The following is a 19,785-nucleotide window of genomic DNA, read 5'->3' as shown; positions in this document are numbered from 1 at the left end:
TTTTGACTCCAGGTGAAAACTGAGGCTGTGTTCACATTACAAGCCTTATTGCACACATCCGGTCCTTCTGCCTTGTGACAGTTTGTATGTCCAAGTGACACTTATTTGTCTTAAGCAGAAGCAAAATGTCATTTACACACATTTCGAAAGTCAATAACAACTTGACAGCTTGAGCTTCATGGGTCATGAAGAACAAACATCATATCATGAAACAACCAGTCAGTGAAGGAACAACAGAAAGTCCTCATAAAGATGTTTTTATCTGGAGGTCAACTCCCAAAATGTCAGCTGGTCATGATTAGGTTGAAAATGTGAAAAAGCCCAGATGTGTAGCTATTACTGGTATAACCGTACAGAAAAACGTAAGAGGAACCAGCTGACTTCCTTACCGTCAACACCACATCTCAATAGTATTACAAATAAAATATTTAGATATCAACACTTCTAGTTTCCCAAAAGCAGCTTAGTCTATACAAAAATAATTAGCTTTCTATTACGATAATGGTTTTAATGTAGCTGTGTCTTGTGTATTGCCTCCAAAGAGACCAACTGGCAGATACACAAGTCTAATCAGCCACACCCTGACCACTCCAGCTGTGTCAAACCACTCATAAGATATCATCTTTAAAACACACACAGGATCCATTTTAAATACCCTCAGCACTAATGTGGAGGAAAATGAACTGTATCACATATATAGACCATGAAACACAAGTTTGTCTCTTTTGTAAGTTATATATAGTTTGTGTATTGCAGTATTACTGAAGCTGAATTGTGGGCTGTTGTAATGTTCGGTAAACTTAGTGTTGGTATTAATGAAGAAGAAAAAAGTGTTCAAGTTGAACAAAAAGCCAACTTTTGTTTTGCAGTGATATGGTCTTAAACTTTCTCAAGTGTTCGAAATCACACAAACTCGGCATGTCATTTGCAAGTCAATCATCTCACCTAGGTTACAGGCTATCAGGGGAAAGGCATAAACACGTATGAAGCGATGCTTGGAGTAAAACACAAATTAGCGTTTCACATTTCACCTCAAACTGTTGTGGCTCTAAACAATGCAAATAAACAAAAGTAGTTCAATTTAGCTTCTGTAACAGGACTGTAACGCCAAAATGAGTGACAATCTGTGCATGAACCTCACCAAAAAAAAGGGGAAGAGAAACATGCTCATGTAGCTCTGAGAATTTATGCTTCCCATACAAGATATTTACATTATTATAATTACTAAACAGAAATATTTAATAACTATAATATCTATTTATTTATTCCTTACACTCCAGCACACAATGAACTGCATCCAGCTGCTATTCCACCTGCACTGTAATGTAAATTACAACAGAGCCAACCATTTCTACCTAAAGTGTATGTGTGTATGAGGGGAGATATTTTTATACCAGGCGCAATTTTTTAAATATTTTTTTAGGATGGTAATTGTCAAAAGATTTTTGTGTTAAATGTATCATGATCCCATTACGGAAAATCTAATACACAATTCAAGGAAGCAACAAGTGAATCATTCATTTATTTGGAGTCATTTTAACATTATCCTCATCATGATAATCACTGATGTACATCTTTTAGAGAACACAGCAACATACAGGGCATGTGCTAAATGAAAAAAGACATAAAAAAAATGCATATTTAAAAAATTCAGTGGAATAACCCATTGAAAATACCTTGCGTAATAACGTATCTGAAACGATAAGTATAGAACACAATATATACTGTTAAAAAGAGTTTTCAGCTTTTTCTTCAGTAGAAGGACACTCCAGGAAGTGTTTGTTCGTTTCTAGCGTCTCACACCGAAACCAAAACAGTTTAGAAAGCAGAACAAAACAGACGACGTCAGTAAAGGAACACTTTAGGCAAATTATTGAGATCCTAGCACTGTGGCTGTACGTGTCACGTCGCTTAGACGAGCAAAGGAACATTGTAAGACCACGAGCCCCACATAAAGACTTATAATAAAGATCAAAACAATTGGTTTGTATTAAAAGGAGGTATGGAGCACACGTGCAAATCGTTTAGAATTCCCACAGACATCATCTGGCAGAATCAATGAACAGAGAGTGCTTGGTCTTTTTTTTTTACATTACTAAACAGCATTAATCCTACTGTAAGTGCAACTAATTAGTGTGCTGTAAACAGAAACCAATTCCCTTCTGCATGTTTTTGTTTCCGATAACAGGTACAATCTGAAGTAAAAATAAAGGACATAACAGATATATAATGAGGGCACGGTAATGGTGACAGAACTTCGCCCACTCACCACCCACAGCAGACCTGATTCTGCTCGCCTACAGGTTGGTGAAGTCCAAAACTATTACATAACTTGTTTAAAGTGACCAAACCCTAACACAATCGGCGCACAGCTACACAACATTTCCCAGGTAAAAGAAGCGTCTCTATTAGGCTGAGACAATGGCGTGGTGTCCAGCTCTGGGGGCTGTGAAAAGCCTGGTGACAAACCCGCTGGCTGGGATTCAGAGTACAAAAATAGGCAGGAAAATAGGCGGCAGGAAATTGGATCAATACAAAGTGATTACGCTCCGTGTCAAATGGCAGGGCATTGGAGCTCGTGCTATAGATGGATCACAGAAATTAGTTTCAACTTGCATAACCTCCATGGAGAAGGCATATAATCCATGATTCATCTCTATCTATTGGGCAAAACAGCTTGCTTTATTAGTAATCGAAACAAGAATTAAAGCCATACTTTAAGAGTTATAGTTACCTGGTGTCACGCACCAGTACTTCTAAACCCATGTCATGTCTCCAACTTCCACAAATAAGTGACATTTAGCAAGATCTCTCACAAACAAACTCAACAATGAGTTAGAGAGATTTTGTTATAAGAATGAGCCAGAATTTATAAACTGAATTGGCTTCTGGATGGCCAACGTTAACACAAATCCACTTCCTACAAGGAAAAAAAACACGTATTTATACGTTTATGCCTCTTTCTAAAGACTAAGCCACAAAACAAACTATCATTTTGAAATCTAAATTGGTAATTGACTAATTCAGAAGATTAAACTTCTGACGCCACAAATTTGAAAAAATAAAATGCTCAAACACACTCCTCATTACGATCATGTGCTGTGGTCTTTGTATTTACAGAATAAGTCTTATGGCTTAGAAATGTAAGAGTCATTTAACCATTGCACTGGAAAGTCTGCAGTCTGTAACTCTGGGGGGAAAAGAAACGCTGCATAGACACTCGTCCACGCCTTAGTGAAATCAATGATGGAAGTGAACTGTCGAGTTATTTGGCGTCGTTTGTGTTTTTGCGTATAAAAGATACAAACTACAGACATGGTGCTGCTGAGTTGACAGACAAGCCAACATGTAAGCTACTGAATGAATGCCTAACTGTGGATCACAGATCAGCCATCCCTTGGTGCCTTCAACCATGCTTGGTTCCCTTTAGTGAACCAATGTGACCAAATAAAGGAAGGAAAGAATGACAAGGCAACCAGGTTTCAAAAGGCCCTTTGGCCTGAAGAGGAAGTGAGCAAACCCCCACCACCACCACCATCACCTCTTTCCCACTTTTCCTCCCAAGAGTGTCGTCTTTGTTTTTTTCTTTTTACTCCTTGGGTTTTCCTTAAAAAAAAAAAAAAAAAAGAACTCAAGCATCTCAGAGTGAATGTTGTGAATGTAACGAAATATCTAAAAATGTTCAGTATCCTATTTGTAAAATCCACAGATAGAATGTTCATTCAATCCTTAAGTTTCTTCCCCCAGTATCACCGTCTAGTAACAGTCTAGATTTTGAAAAAATACCACACGCATACACTGGGTATAGAAAACAAGACATTTTCCTCATTGCTAAAAACTACAGAATATTCACTTCATTCCACATACCTTGTTCCTAAACCAATGACAAAATCGACAAGCGTAACTAAAGAAAATAGCTTTTGAACTCTGACACAGGATCCCACTTTTGAGAAAATAAAATAATTCAAGCGTCCCTGTCCAAAAGAAAGTCAGCGGCTCTTCAGTTTGTTTTTCCAAAGGAGCCTCTAAAGCGGCATTCCTCTGTGCCCAAGAGGGCCTACTATCACAGGGATTTCCTTCCTCTCGCTCCAAGCGGGACAGTACTGTGGTTGAACTACGGTAGGGCGAGGCCATCCCACCGACCCCAAGACTAAACGATCAGTTATCAGGATGCCACTGAGACGTGTGTGCAAATGAATTGAACGTATTGAACAGGATGCTACGGTGCAGACACACATCACAGTATCAAAAGTGACGGCGCAAAAAGGGCGAGTCTGCGTCAGCTACAAGCGACGTTCAGGAAATGGAAGGGTTTGGGGTGAAACCAGCTGCCTTGAACACTGAATATGGCATAATATTACACACTTGCTGAGTTTGAAATAGAAAACCGTGCTCCACAACGACCAAAGGAAGTAATGGGCATTGTATTGTTGATTATCTGTCTGTATTCGCATGCTTTAAGCTAAGCGCTCAAATAAAGGAGACTTGAAGCATCTAAAGCATGCAGTTAAACCCTGCCAGACTCACAGCATGCCACCATAAAGCAGGATGGCATTAAAAATAAATCAAAAGCAAGGGTATCCTGCTGACCACCTTCAACACTTATTACTTCTAATACTTTCAGAAGATAAACTGCACTGTGCTGTTCCTTGTGTGCACCTTCAACCAGAAAGGTGTTATACTGTGTACGTTTAAAGCTTGAGAAGATAATGATTCACGTGTGAAGCCTAAACCATACATATTGAAAGGTCCACATGATAAGGAGAGCCGAGCAGTTGAAGAACCTTTTATTTCTAATGTGTCAAGTAGCCATGTAGAGGAACTGAGCTGTCTTTCAACAGTCCTAAGAAAGACTGCAACATCAGATTCACTACACCAGGGTTTATCTGAAGACTTCTTAGAAAGCACTGAACCAAAACAACAACAAAAACGCATTGTTTTATATTATATTTAACGGCATCACCGTTCAGACGAGCAAAAATACAGTAGTGCCGTTTCTCTTTTCTCTGTGTAATAAGCCGGACTTGGGCTGAGAGCTGAACTAGGTGGGGCCGCTAATCAGACACACTCAGGGCAGGACGCTGCGTTAGAGAAAAGCGTGAAAACCAACTGCTTTCTACGCCAACACGGTGGTGAAACGGTTTACACGGTGAATCTACAAGTCGTTTATCCCGGGGTCATTTATTATTATTATTATTATTATTATTATTTCGCTTGCTCACATTTAAACGTTGCGAGCCGTCACACGCCCAATTTTCCCTCAACAGCACCTCATTCGTACAACTTTTCCATTTCCGCTGGAACTTCCACAAAGGCAACGCGAGAACAAATGTAAAAGCCCCGGTTCTCTGTACGGCTGGGTGGGTTAAAAAAATATCCCGACCGCTCCGACACGAATATATCAAAATATTAAATAAAACGCCGGGCCGGGAGCCGCGGAGCGCTACACACTGTGACACACACACACACACACACACACACACACACACACACACACAGCGGCGTCTAACGAGTGGAATTGTTTCACTCGAGCTCCGCCATGTTCTCGCCGTTTGACCTGCTCTTCCGCAAACCGCGCGTTCGCGAGCCGGTCTCGCGCTGTGAGGAAGGGAAAAAAAAAAAGCTCGCAAGCACGCGCGCCTCGCACGAACGCTCGCGATTAAATCAATTAATTAATAAAATAAAAACACCCCCAGGTCCGCTCGGTTCATATCCGCGTCTCTGTCCGTTACACAACAAAGCCGCTCGACAAAATACAACGTGACACATTAAAGAAAAACCGAAGAATCCCGTACTCACAGATCAGCTCCAATCCGTTCTCCCTCTCTCTCTCTCTCAGTCAGTCGGTCGGCCAGTCTCTCTCTCGCGTCTGACGGGTTGGAGTCTGACGTGACGTCACGCACCATCTCTAAGCCCCGCCCCTTCCCCCACCCGGGTACGCCATTGGATGCGTGGCGGGAAATTGTACCTCGATACAAAAGCCCACTAAACGGTTTAACTACACTGTGTACTATTATAATAATTCTATATTACATTATATATTAGTTAAGCATATTTTATATTATTATGATATAAAAAAACAATTTGACTGCCGACCTTTTTTTGCCACACGGACCAGTTTCAACCAAGGCCATTTTTCCCAGTGGCGGGCCACCTCTTAATACCACCACTATTATGACACAATTATAGAATCCATAAATACTATACAAAAACGCAATATAGCAACGAGTGGCATTACAGAGAGAGAGGCATTTCACATATGGAGGATGAAACCATTTTACTAAAGCAAGAAACCCAGTTAAGACTCCAAACCTCTACACTACCACCACAACTGTGCCACCTACATCATCTGGAGCAGTTCAGAATCAATATTTGTGTAATAACATGACAAAAATATAAAAATTGTAATAAAATACAATCTACTCAACAGAGATACAGACTCATAATTTGCACCGCTCCTCAGAGGCTGTAATCCAGTGGTACCGCTCGTATTCACTGGTCTGGAAGTGGGGAACAAACTTTTTCCGGGGCTGAGACAAGCTAGCTAGTTTCGGGGTTGGCCGACCTTCTCACGATGTCTAGCTTTTCTTATTTTTAAGAATGTCCGAAACCAAATCAATTTCTCTTCCCTGTAAGCATAAACAAGTCTTTCTCAGATGTATTAATGTGTGCAGAGTGCTACAGACATGTTTCGCCAGTCGAACTTGGCTGTACAAATTTCCCTCTGACCAACCAATCAGAGGACGGAAAAATGCTGACGCTATTCTGACGCCTCATCTTTTGAGGCAATTTCAAATCTGATTGGTTAAAAAAACAGTCCTATTGATAATATTCTCTATGATAAAAGAGCCAGCAGTACTGACTTTGAAGGCCCTGGGCAGATTAGATTGACATAGCAGCACATAGAAGCTGAAATCTGATTGGAACATCCACATACACGTACTGGAAGCAGTGCAGCCAAGAGAAACGCTACGAAATAGAGAGAATAAACTTTTGGGAATAAATTAATAAAATTTCATGAAACATATATTAGAATTTAGGTTGTAAATGTAGGTCTGTGCTTCTGATAGTGTTTAGGCCAGCAGAGAAGGCTTTGCCTGCCCTGACCACCCATCACTGATTTTTCCATAGGGTTGAGGGGGTGAGGGGTTACGCTCATAACAAAACACAGTAACGTGCATATCATATGACTAGTATATTATTTATTAATGAATTTAATTATTACATATAACAAGAAAATTGTAACTCAGGTGCCAGATTATTTTATCGATGCATAAGAGAAAAAAAATAAAATGCAACTGAAACAAGTAGGGAAATTTGGCCTAGGCGGAAGTGGTCATTTTGAAAAAGAGAACGCCCTGCAGACCATGAAAGTCAATAAAATAGAAATAAAATAAATGTTAAAAAGTTTTCTGTGTGGCCCGGCACCAAATGCTCCTGGTGGTTGGGCTTCTGTTGTACTAAACACTGTCAAAACCTTAACTTCACGTTATAAAAAGCCAACTATTCACGTAAGTAGTGTTTAAATTAATTACATTCAGTTTGCTTGAGCAAAAAAAAGAGAATTAGCACATTATTCTTCTTCTTTTTCCTCTCCTTCCCCTTTTTCTTTATTATTTAATTCATTTTTGTTTTCAGTAACAACCTATTACTGTGTCACTGGGTGTGAAAATGGGAGTGAGAGGAGATAAGAGGAAACCAGAGAACCCAGAGGAAACAAGACAAGGACATGAGGAGAATATGCACAACTTCACTCACAAGGATCTCAGACTCATAATAACAGTAATAATATTATGAAAGAATAATATTTTTTATCTTTAATGACAAAATTGAAAAATATATTTAATAAAACATTGCTATAATAACTGCAGTGTACATAGCGTACCAGCTTTATTTATTTCATGGATTTATGCTACACAAATGTCACTTAGATGCTGAAAACACAAAACAAAGAATTCTGATCACATCTGATCACATTTCAATGATTAATAGTAATAAAGTATTAAACATACACATTCAGCACACATTCCACATTACTGGAATTAAAAATATTAAACTTTAAAACCACCATGTAACACGGTTATTTCATATATGTTGTCTTATTTATTAAGTCTGATTGTACATGTAACAATTTTAAAGTAGCCTATATAAGGTTTAAACAAATACTTTCGGGTTTCTTTTAACCACCTGTCAATCTACCACATGTTCAGTGTTACAGAAAAATTAACATGTCCCTAAACAAAAAAAGGAAGAAGGAAATCCCATTTATGTAAACTAATGAAAATGAGTGCAGTTGTTAGAGATATCAGTAAATGTTAATCCAAAAATAAACATAATTCATAATGTTAAATGATTTTAACGGGTGCAACTAGCCTTCTGTTACATTTTAATCGACAGGATTTGTAATATTTTATATGCGAGACTCATTGTGCCAGAATTCTACAGAAACAGTGGATAATGAGATCATGTTTAGGAAACAGTGCATGCAATACTATACAACCTTTTTATCAACCCCATCTAGGGCACTGCACCATTTCAATGCCTCAATAAGTCCAAACATACTTAATCCAGCTGTTAGTCTAATCTAATTACTAAAATCTTCATTATCTGGGTTATACATGTGAATATAACTTACAGCAACTAAAAAAACAAACATACAAAACAATCTCTAGAAGGCCATTTGTTTTGCTGTGCGTTTGCTGTGCTGTACTGTTTGAATGATCATCTGATTAATAATTACTTTCACAGGGTTAGAGCTGTCCTTGGAATTGCAAATATGCTCTCTAGCATCAGGAATGTGAATCTGCTCCCTACTGTAGGCCACCATCACTCACAGCTCTCAGCGATCATGTGGCTCTCAGCTGTGCACACACACACACACACACACACACACACACACACACACACACACACACACACACACACTGATGTATGGGAGTATTGGTGTAAGTTACACCAATGCGTTTTTCTGCTGCTGCACCAGTAAAAGATTAAGTTGCTGGGTTACAGACCGTGGCATGGTGCTATTTAATTGCCAGCTGAAGTTTATTATGAAACTCAAAAAACGTGTGAATCTCTATCACACAATCACAAAATGATGAAAAATTTAAAATGCTGTTTTAACTAATTTTAGACCTTCTGGAATTTGTATATATTACTTTGCACAAAGGCAGCTCTGTTCATTGCCATATTATCGCTTATCCATGACAGCAAAGTTAACAGAGTGTATTGACAAGTTATATTGACAAGAGTTTTCCACATAGAAACGCTAGGTACAGCCAGCCCCACTTACAACCAGGAAAGCTGCCCCAGGCTCAGGAGGGGTGAGGGGACTTAAAAGGTTTAATACTCCACTGACATGCAGAATAGAACTGTGAAAAGAAATGTGTGTATTGGATACATTTTGTTGATCAAAAAAAATCTTTTTTAATTTTTTTTTTTAACTCTGCATATATATATATATATATATATATATATATATATATATATATATATATATATATATATATATCATAGATACAGCATTGCATATACACGTAAAGTCTATTATCATTTATCTATAGACCTTCATCAGAAACTGCACTGTAGTGATCACTGTCATGCTGCCTGAGGCCTGTGACATATTCTTTGCCCCAATCCAGGAAAGCTACAATATGTCTTCTGGTCAGAAAAAACCTACAGGAACTTATGAGTGTGAGGACAGTTGGAAAGTCACTGGCTATTCTTAGCTGTGCTTTCCTGCCTGGGTGTGGTTTCACAGTTTCTTCATGACGATTGCGCACCAGCAATTGTTTCCCCACATACGATTAGACAGGGTCAACAAAAAAAGCAAAAAAAAGAAATGAGACTTACTGCTGATCTGAGGAGCCAGTGAAACGTGAGAATGACTTATTAAGAGATCCAACTCATTATTAGGCAGAATATAGAAATACCCCAACAAATGTGTGTCAGGTACAGTAAGTGTGTTGTAACTTGAGAATTTTCTTTTGTTTGTTCAATGTCTTTAACCATTGCACAACAGAAATAGAATGAAGCATTTTTTATATGAGTCAAGAAATAATTTGGGTTAATGGGAGGATCTGAGTCTGCTCTGGAAGTGTTCTCACTTTTACACATGCAAGCACACACACACACACACACACACACACACACACACACACACACACACAGTATATATAAATATATACTATACTAAGTACTATACTATACTACTATACTACTTTATTGTATATTCCCTCCACAAATATATATATATATATATATATATATATATATATATATATATATATATATATATATATATTTTTTTTTATATATTTATATATATCTGAAAAGTAAAAAAAATTTTAAAGTCTTTTTAACAGGGATGCAGCACTCTTGAAATATCTAAGATATTAGGGCGTGATCACAAAACCATCAAACGTTTTGTAGCAAATATTCAACAGGGTTGCAAGAAAGACGAGAAGAAATGATGCAAATTAATTTGAGAATTGAAAATGGACTCAAAATCAACTCTCAGACCTACCGCCAATTATTAGAAGACACTTTCTTCAAGCAGTGGTACAGGAAAAAGTCTGCATCTTTCAAGAAGACTGATTTTTATGCAAGACAACGCTCCATCACATGCATCAAAGTACTCCATTGTGTGGCTGGCCAGTAAAGGCCTTAACGATGAAAAACTAATGACATGGCCCCCTTCTTCACCTGACTTAAACCCTATTGAGAACTTTTGGGCCCTTCTTAAGCAGGAAATGTACAGTGAAGGTAAACAGTACACCTCTCTGAACTGTGCGGCTGTACAAAAAGTTGATTCTGACCAGATCAAGAAACTGACTGACTCCGTGAATGGATGACTTGTGTTATCTGTTATCGAAAAGAAGGGTGGCTATATTGGTCACTGAGGTTTTCTTTTTAAAATTTCAGAAATGTTCAAATTTGTTACATTTGTTAAATTTTGAGTTTGTTTATTATTCTCACTTTAACAGGTGAAAATAAACAAGTGAGATGGGAAAATCTTTGTTTTTCATTTAGTTGCATAATAATTCTGCACACTAAAAGTTGTCTAATAATGGTGTACATGTAGATATTCTCTTAAGAAAGCCAAAACCTCACTTTTACTACTTAAATGTTCGGGTTTGAGGGTTTGTTAATATTTCGGATTGACCAAGAGCAGTGTATTTGTACAATAACAAAATGAATCCTCAAAAATACAACTAATAATTGTGCACACAGTGTGTATGTATGTATGTATGTATGTTTGTTTGTATGTATGTGTGTATGTATGTATGTATGTATATATATATGTATATATATATATATATATATATATATATATATATATATATATATATATATATATATATATATACATATACATATATATATATATATATATATATATATATATATATATATCTACCTTGCAATGACCACTTGGGTTAATTAGCTACTCCTAGTGACCTAAATGCGCAGTTGTGATGACAAGCGCTCATTGTAAAATCATCTTCCACATGCGTCTGGAGTCGAGTATCTGCAACTAAATAAACAAAGATTATATCATTTCATAGGGTATGATTATGACTGTGCAGTATTTCATAAAAAAACATGTTAGAGGTTGTCATGTTTTTTGTTTTGCTTGTGCACAATCCTCAAGACACTTTGAGTTTCCCCCTGTAAAAATAGAACAAAGCAAAAAAATTATATTTAACAAACTATTATATATATAATAAAAACTATTTTTAACACCGATAATTCAGTAAACAGCAAGCTCGAGTATTCAGGGTCTTAGATTGTTTAATTTTTATTTATTTATTTATTTTTTTTTTTTATGAAGACATAGCACAGGGCCCACTTTGCCAAGCAACAGCAAAAACACAAGATGACACATAAGCTGTTTGTCTAGGAGGTGTATTCATGGTTTCTACACACACATTTCTACACACATTTCAACATGTTCATACATGACAGGGCGGCCTAGTAACAATAAATGTACACTTACCTGTAGATCGGAAAACGCTTTTCAAAAAATTGTTAAAACAGAAGTAAAGACAGAAGTAAAAAGGAAGACACCTGAAAGAACAAGGCTATTATTGTTGTTCTTTTAATAGGCAGACAAAAGCATATAGTAATTACACTCCTACCAGGAGTTGCAATTGTTGTTTCTGTCTTCCAGAGCACAGTGTGTGGAGTAATCCCAGGGAGTCAGTGCTCTTCTTACCACATTGCCAAAGTACCCCAACACACACACTCACACAAGCAGGAATAACAAAGCACTGTGATTCGTATGTATGGAGTTTTGTATGTTTTAACTATATGTATGTGGGTTTCCTTCTGGTTCACTTTTTGTAATCTTAACACCACATAAAAACATACTTGATATCACTAGGTGTGAATGAGTGTATGAATGGGCACGTGAATGTGTATGCATGGTGCCCTGTACTAGCACCTTTGAAGACGTATGTCCTCAGTGTTACCAAGATTAGAGAGACCATTCAAGGAAGATATGTATTTACCAATTCAATTTACTCTGAATCTATATCCAGATCATTTACTGAAGTAAAAGAAATGAGTTAATGTTCGTTTGTATTTGAAAGACAAAGCAACACAGATGAGAACAGAATGATTTTATTAGAGCCATGAGCATGAGTAAGACAGGATCATGTGTGACAGGATCACAACGATTCCATCGCTAATTTTACAAAAGTGAATTAGTATAAAAAGTATAATTTAGTTGAACATATATAGTGTCATATTTTAAGTCTACAACTAAAAGTGAATGTACACAGAGACAGATACAGTATCTAAACATTTTCTACACACAATCACCAGCAAAAACACGCTCTGAGCACGCTTCCATTTCTTACTTTCTTTCATTTAAAAATGAAATCCAGGTCTGAATATGAATAAATAACACATTAAAGAGTGCACAAAAGAGCTGTTTGAAAAAGGGACAACTCATATAAAAACAAAGGTCATGCTAAAATCTCTACTGACTTGTCTTATATCTGCTAGCGGGCCACAGCAATGGAATAATGCACCAGAGGGTAAATTTTTCATTGAAAGACTTTGAAAGCCAAAGGGCAAATCCATATGCTTTCAGCACCACTACCAACAGCAAAGGTGTCTCTCCATTTCTTGAGTCTCAATCCTGAGCCAGCATTATATGAGTTGATAGAAACACTGTCCTCAAGCAGCACAACAGGTCTGGCAAAGGTGACAAAAGCAATGACTGTAAATACTTCAGTCTGTAAAGAGAAAATACACTATTTTTCACTATTTCACTATTACAGCTATATTTGCACTTCTGGTAGATGTTAAACTGCATTTCGTTGCTGTGTACCTGTACTATGCAATAACAATAAAGTTGTATTTATCTACCTATATGGAGAGTTAAAGAAGAGATCCACCCAAAATCACATTCATTTGAATATTTATGTAATGAAATGTAATGTTTTTGTAATGAAAGTTGACTGTCTTAGTTTAAAATATGTTTAATTGACAAGCTGGTCTAATAACACTTTCCCCACATTATTTTCCACAACATACTCAAAATCTCAAATAGTCAATAATAGTCTATAACACTCCAAGCCATGTCTTTGTCCGAAGTTTGTTTTACAACTGCATTGTCTTTTGGATCTTTAAGTCCAATGTTTGGGCCTTTTTGCAACTTCTATGTTGCATTTATTACTAATATAACGTTATATTAGTAATAAATCTAATCCAGTTAGTTGTAAATATAAAGATTGTAGTTAGAAAATGATGAGTGAGAAAAGAAGTCCTACTCTTTAGTTTGTACAAACCATCAGTGAAACCTGCCCGGAACCACACAAATATTGAGATGACGTAACTGTGCTAACAATGTCCACTTGTTACATCAGCACAACAACAGCTGCTTACACGTTCTTACAGAAATAACAAAATGCAGCATTAACCAAAAAATCATCTTAAGAATTACTAAGTACATTAACAAGCATTCCAAAATCCAGTTTTTAAGAATATTGAACAGTATGCTTTACAGATGCCTTTAGGCTATGTTAACCCAGTCCTGCTGTAAATCCCCTACTGCACAAACATCACCCCCAGTACACACACAGCAGTGTGTCTTCTAATTACTCAATGCTGCTCTTACTTATTCTGTGATTATAAATGCAAAGCTGATCTATTGTCCTGCCCACATTACCATTTCCTGCTAAATTACCATATCAAAAACCATGTGAAAGAGAGAGCTGTGGTATAGATGAAGGGAGTGGAAATGATGGGTAAGGTATTGTTTAGCTAATGAAAGGTTACAGATCATGTCAGTGTTGAGCATGATAGAACATTATCTTCCATTCCATATGTTGATAAATCCAGCACACAAAGTAAAGACGTGGCATCATACATCAAATTATTAAAGGGAATATCAATCACATTGGAAAACTCAGTATAAAAATATATTTTATAAACAATGGTTTTTAGTATCTACAGTGCAATGCATTACAGTTTAAGACAATTAGAAATGTTTACAATAAATATAGTTTTACGCCACCAGTTTTGTCACTCAGTAAAACTTTTTTTTTTTTTATCTGCAATATGAAAGGAATAAGCCATGACAAGTCGTGCAGATATTAGAAGAGAATTCTCAATGGAGTGCTGTGATATACCTCTACATTACAGTTCACTGCCACAAGCTTAATTATTTTCATATAACTGTAGGCCCAAGAGTGTTTTATTCCTCCTAAATCATTAAAAAATGTATTAATTAACATTTTATTTTGTGAGAAAAACAGCTAGTGCCTCTTTCCGTACTGGAGACTCCTTCCATTAATGTTAAATAATTGTCACAGCTGCTGCAATAAAAAATGAATGCACACCTTTTGACCAATCAGAATTAAAAATTCAATAGTATTGTGGAATAAAGTAATAAAACCAGACTATAACCAGCCTGCATGAATATGTATCTATATTGTATTGCTGTTGCTGCATAATTAAATTTTCTGATGTACTGGTTCCAGTTTAATGCATTCTTTGGCACTGGAGCATTTATAGAAATTAATATAATCATAATTAAGCACATAAATGTGACACCCCAGTTAAAAAAAAAGAGGATCCTGAAGAGCAAAGAGAGAGAGAAAAAGGCAGAGTGAGAGAGTGGGAGGGGAAGTCATTATATCTTTTTTTCTGCGCCTTTTCAACACAGTTTTATTAAACCAAATAATTCAGAACTACAAAATGCTCTTATGCTATTGATGACTTCTGACACACACGACTCTCTTTCAGTCATTTGGGTCTTCTTTCCTTCACTGAAACACACATCATCTACACATTGCACTGCTAATCACACACAAGTATACACTCATTCATTAAATAGACTTTATACATTCATATGACAGATTTCCATGTTTCCAGCCTTGTTCTTGAAAATGATCAGCATAGATAGACATCAACCTGAACTTCAATTCTCTCTTACTACTTTCACTATATTCATATAAGGTTGCTTAATAGTTTTATATAAAATATATATATTTCTCAACGATAATAGATAATAAATAAAACCCTTAAAATTATCTGGTATTATTCCAAACAGTTTATCATCTACAGATATTTTCAGAGATGTATGTAGCAGAGTAGGATACCTACCAAAGCATAGTTATGCAGGGGTTAAAAAACAAGGTCTCTGAGTGAGGTCATCACCAATATATCAAAGCTTTTGTTGCCTGGAGATAACCAATGCACGCCAAAAGCATTTTCACTTTAATTACCTGCTCCTAATAATCAGGGTAAACAATGCCCTTTGAATAAGTTAAATACATCTTCACCAAGAGACCAATATTAAAGGTTTTAAAAACAGCATGTGACCTTTAAAATGACCTGAAAGTCATTGATTAGGCTTCAGGGGTCAGGTATTTCTAAAGGTCTCTTTATATAATGTTATAACATTTTTGATTGAGAAAATGCATAAGCGAAAGTCATGAAATTCGGGTCATTAGTGATCCTCCCCCCTATTTTTCAGAGGGTGTTGGAGCTTTTTGTTGTATGTACCTCAGTGGAATGAATTTGCATTCATTATAAAATTTTCAATAATTTTTAACTCTTTGCAATTTTATAAGAAAATGCCAGTAAATAAATAAAGTTATCAGTAAAGAAATAAAACCTTTATTTTTATTTCAATAATCTGTGAAAAACAAAAATTATAATAATGTTTCTTATATATTTCCATTTTGCCATTTCTTTGAAAGTTGCTAATGGTACTGGAGTTGAATTGACTGCCTTATTCAATTGACGGCATCAACAATTCAAATTTGTCACATAACATTAATAGAAACATAATAGTGGGTTTATAAGTGAAAAATATAAGAAGAGTAAATTAAAATAATATTTATATGCCCAACCTGACAAACGAGTAGTACTAAAAAAAAGGCACAGACAAATCATTGGAGTAAGTTGAGGACAGACACTTGTTCATTCCATTGCCATAATATTAGTGTTAAAGGAAGAATATATCATTTATACAATAGTTTCTTTTGATTTATATGCCCAAAAACTTTTGTCATACTGTATAAGGTCTAAAATGTCAGTTTTACTCAATATTAATTGCTTGTTTCTAGAGCTGCAGTAGAAAAGCAATATCAGGCTGTAGCAAACTACAGCCCTATCACATATTCAGTAAAATCTTAGTCTTGCTCATGCAATATTGCTTAAGAAATATATAATAATGTATTTTGTATTTAAATTCTTAATTTTTATTTATATGCTAGTCTGTTTTCAGTCTTTTTTACAGTCTCCTTCACTAACCCTACCTGCTGATAAAGATGCCAGAGGAAATCAGCTCTCAATTCATCTTTACCTGAAAGAGAGTAATGCAACAAAGTGTTAATCCTTTAGGCTTTCCCTCTCTCTCACCTTCCCATCAGCACCACATCATCTCCAACAGACCAAGCCACCATCAACTGCATCATATTTGTCATTTCCTGCCATGCTGACTAGCCAGAATTAATTTTTCCATAATGATTATGGCAAATAAGAAAAAAGCTATTGTGTTTTTGTTTTAGGATCTATAAGCAGCATCTGATCAACCCAGCCATTAGGGAGGCACAAGCCAGTGCACTCTTAGTGCCGGTCCCAAGCCTGGGTAAATGGGGAGGGTTGCGTTAGGAAGGGCATCCAGCGTAAAACATGTGCCAAATCAAATATGCGGATCACAAATGAGAATTTCATACCGGATCGGTCGAGGCCGGGTTAACAACGACCGCCACAGGTATCGTTAACCGACAGGGTACCGGTGGAAATTGGGCTACTGTTGGCCGAAGTAGGAGAAGGAGAGGAGGAAGACGTCTACAGAGATGGCAGGAAAAGGAGCAGTGTAGGAGAGTGGAGGTTCGGGTTGGTACTTTAAATGTTGGTACTATGACTGGTAAAGGGAGAGAGGTAGCTGATATGATGGAGAGGAGAAAGGTAGATATGTTGTGTGTTCAGGAGACCAAGTGGAAAGGGAGTAAGGCCAGGAACATTGGCGGTGGGTTTAAACTGTTTTATCATGGTGTGGATGGAAAGAGAAATGGTGTAGGGGTGATTCTGAAGGAAGAGTACAGTAAGAGTTTCTGATAGGGTGATGATCGTGAAGGTGGAAGTTGAAGGGATGATGATAAATGTCATCAGTGCCTATGCTCCACAAGTTGGCTGTGAGATGGAGGAGAAGGAAAGAATTAGATGAAGTGGTAGAGGGTGTACCTAGGGAAGAACGATTGGTGATTGGGGCAGACTTTAATGGGCATGTAGGTGAAGGGAACAGAGGTGATGAGGAGGTGATGGGTAGGTATGGTTTTAAGAAGAGGAATGTGGAAGGGCAGATGGTGGTAGATTTTGCTTAAAGGATGGAAATGGCAGTGGTGAACACTTATTTTAAGAAGAAGGAGGATCATAGGGTGACGTATAAGAGTGGGGGAAGGTGCACACAGGTTGACTATGTGCTATGCAGGAGATGCAACCTGAAGGAGATTGGAGACAGTAAGGTGTTGGCAGGGGACAGTGTAGCTAGACAGCATCGGATGGTGGTCTGTAGGATGGTTTTGGAGGCGAAGAAGAAAAGGAGGAGAGTGAGGACTGAAAGAAGAATAAGATAGTGGAAACTGAAGGAGGAAGAGTGTAGTGTGAGGTTCAGGGAAGAGATCAGACAGGTGCTTGGTGGTGGTGAAGAGGTGCTGGATGATTGGGCAACTACTGCAGGAGTGATGAGGGAGGCAGCTAGAAAAGTACATGGCATGACATCTGGAAATAGAAAGCAAGAAAAGGAGATGTTGGTGGAATAAGGAAGTGCAGGAGAGCATAAGGAGAAAGAGGTTGGCAAAACAGAAGTGGGATAGACAGAGTGATGAGAAAAGTAGGCAGGACTACAAGGAGATGCGGCAGCAGGTAAAGAGGGATGTGGCGAAAGCCAAGGAAAAGGCATATGAGGAGCTGTATGAGAGGATGGACACTAAGGAAGGAGAAAAGGATTTATACCGATTGGCCAGGCAGAGGGACCGAGCTGGGAAGGATGTGCTGCAAGTTAGAGCAATAAAGGATGGAGATGGAAATGTGTTAACTAGTGAGGAGAGTGTGTTGAGAAAGTGGAGGGAGTATTTTGAGCAGCTGATGAATGAGGAAAATCAGAGAGAGAGAAGGTTGGATGATGTGGAGTTGGTAAAGCAGGATGTAGATAGGATTAGTAAGGAGGAAGTGAAAGCAGCGATTATGAGTATGAAGAGTGGAAAGTCGGTTGGACCAGATGACATACCTGTAGAAGCATGGAGATGTTTAGGGGAGATAGCAGTGGAGTTTTTAACCAGATTGTTTAACAAGATTCTGGAAGGTGGAAGGATGCCTGAGGAATGGAGAAGGAGTGTGCTGGTACCGATCTTTAAGCATAAGGGAGATGTGCAGACCTGCAGTAACTACAGGGGAATTAAGTTGATCAGTCACACCATGAAGTTATGGGAAAGAGTAGTGGAAGCCAGGCTGAGAGAAGAGGTGAACATCTGTGAGCAACAGTATGGTTTCATGCCGAGGAAGAGCACCACAGATGCCTTATTAGCTTTGAGGATGTTAATGGAGAAGTATAGAGAAGGATAGAAGGAATTGCATTGTGTATTTGTGGATTTAGAGAAAGCGTACGACAGGGTGCTGAGAGAGAAGTTGTGGTATTGTATGAGGAAGTCAGGTGTGTCAGAGAAGTATGTGAGGGTGGTGCAGGACATGTATGAAAACAGTGTGAGAGTGTGCAGTAGGAACGACAGACTGGTTCAGGGTGAGGGTTGAACTACAGTGGAGAAGAGTGACAGGAGTGATTTGTGATAGTAGGGTATCTGCAAGAATGAAAGGGAAAGTTTAAAGGACTGTGGTGAGACCTGCTATGTTGTATGGATTAGAGACAGTGGCATTGAGTAGAAGACAGGAGGCGGAGCTGGAGGTAGCAGAGCTGAAGATGTTAAGGTTTTCGTTGGGAGTGACAAGGATGGACAAGATTAGAAATGAGTTTATTAGAGGGACAGCGCATGTAGGATGTTTTGGTGACAAGGTTAGGAAGGCGAGATTGAGATGGTTTGGACACATGCAGAGGAGGGACATGAATTATATTGGTAGAAGAATGCTGAGGATGGAGCCACCAGGTAGGAGGAAAAGAGGAAGGCCAAGGAGGAGGTTCATGGATGTGGTGAAGGAAGACATGCAGGTAGTTGGTGTGAAAAAAGGCAGATGTAGAGGACAGGGTGGTTTGGAGACGGATGATCCGCTGTGGCGACCCCTAATGGGAGCAGCCGAAAGAAGAAG

At 37.7% G+C, this 19,785-nt stretch overlaps 1 protein-coding gene across 2 annotated transcripts in view; it reads right to left on the bottom strand.

Annotated features, from left to right (window-relative positions):
• rap1b (RAP1B, member of RAS oncogene family) overlaps positions 1 to 5,919 on the bottom strand; it is a 42,819-nt gene extending 36,900 nt beyond the window's left edge. Inside the window, exon 1 of one of the 2 annotated variants that reach the window (XM_046872579.1) lies at positions 5,800 to 5,919. The gene's annotated coding sequence lies outside the window, so the exon portion shown is untranslated. Of the gene's footprint in view, positions 1 to 5,795 lie in introns of both variants that reach the window. The other variant, XM_046872581.1, reaches the window with a different exon arrangement.
• Between the last annotated feature and the right edge of the window lie 13,866 nt (positions 5,920 to 19,785).

The sequence above is a fragment of the Silurus meridionalis genome, chromosome 18, assembly GCF_014805685.1.
Source record: "Silurus meridionalis isolate SWU-2019-XX chromosome 18, ASM1480568v1, whole genome shotgun sequence".
In the NCBI taxonomy this organism is placed as follows: Eukaryota; Metazoa; Chordata; class Actinopteri; order Siluriformes; family Siluridae; genus Silurus; species Silurus meridionalis.
This window is presented reverse-complemented; position numbering and strand designations above follow the sequence as displayed.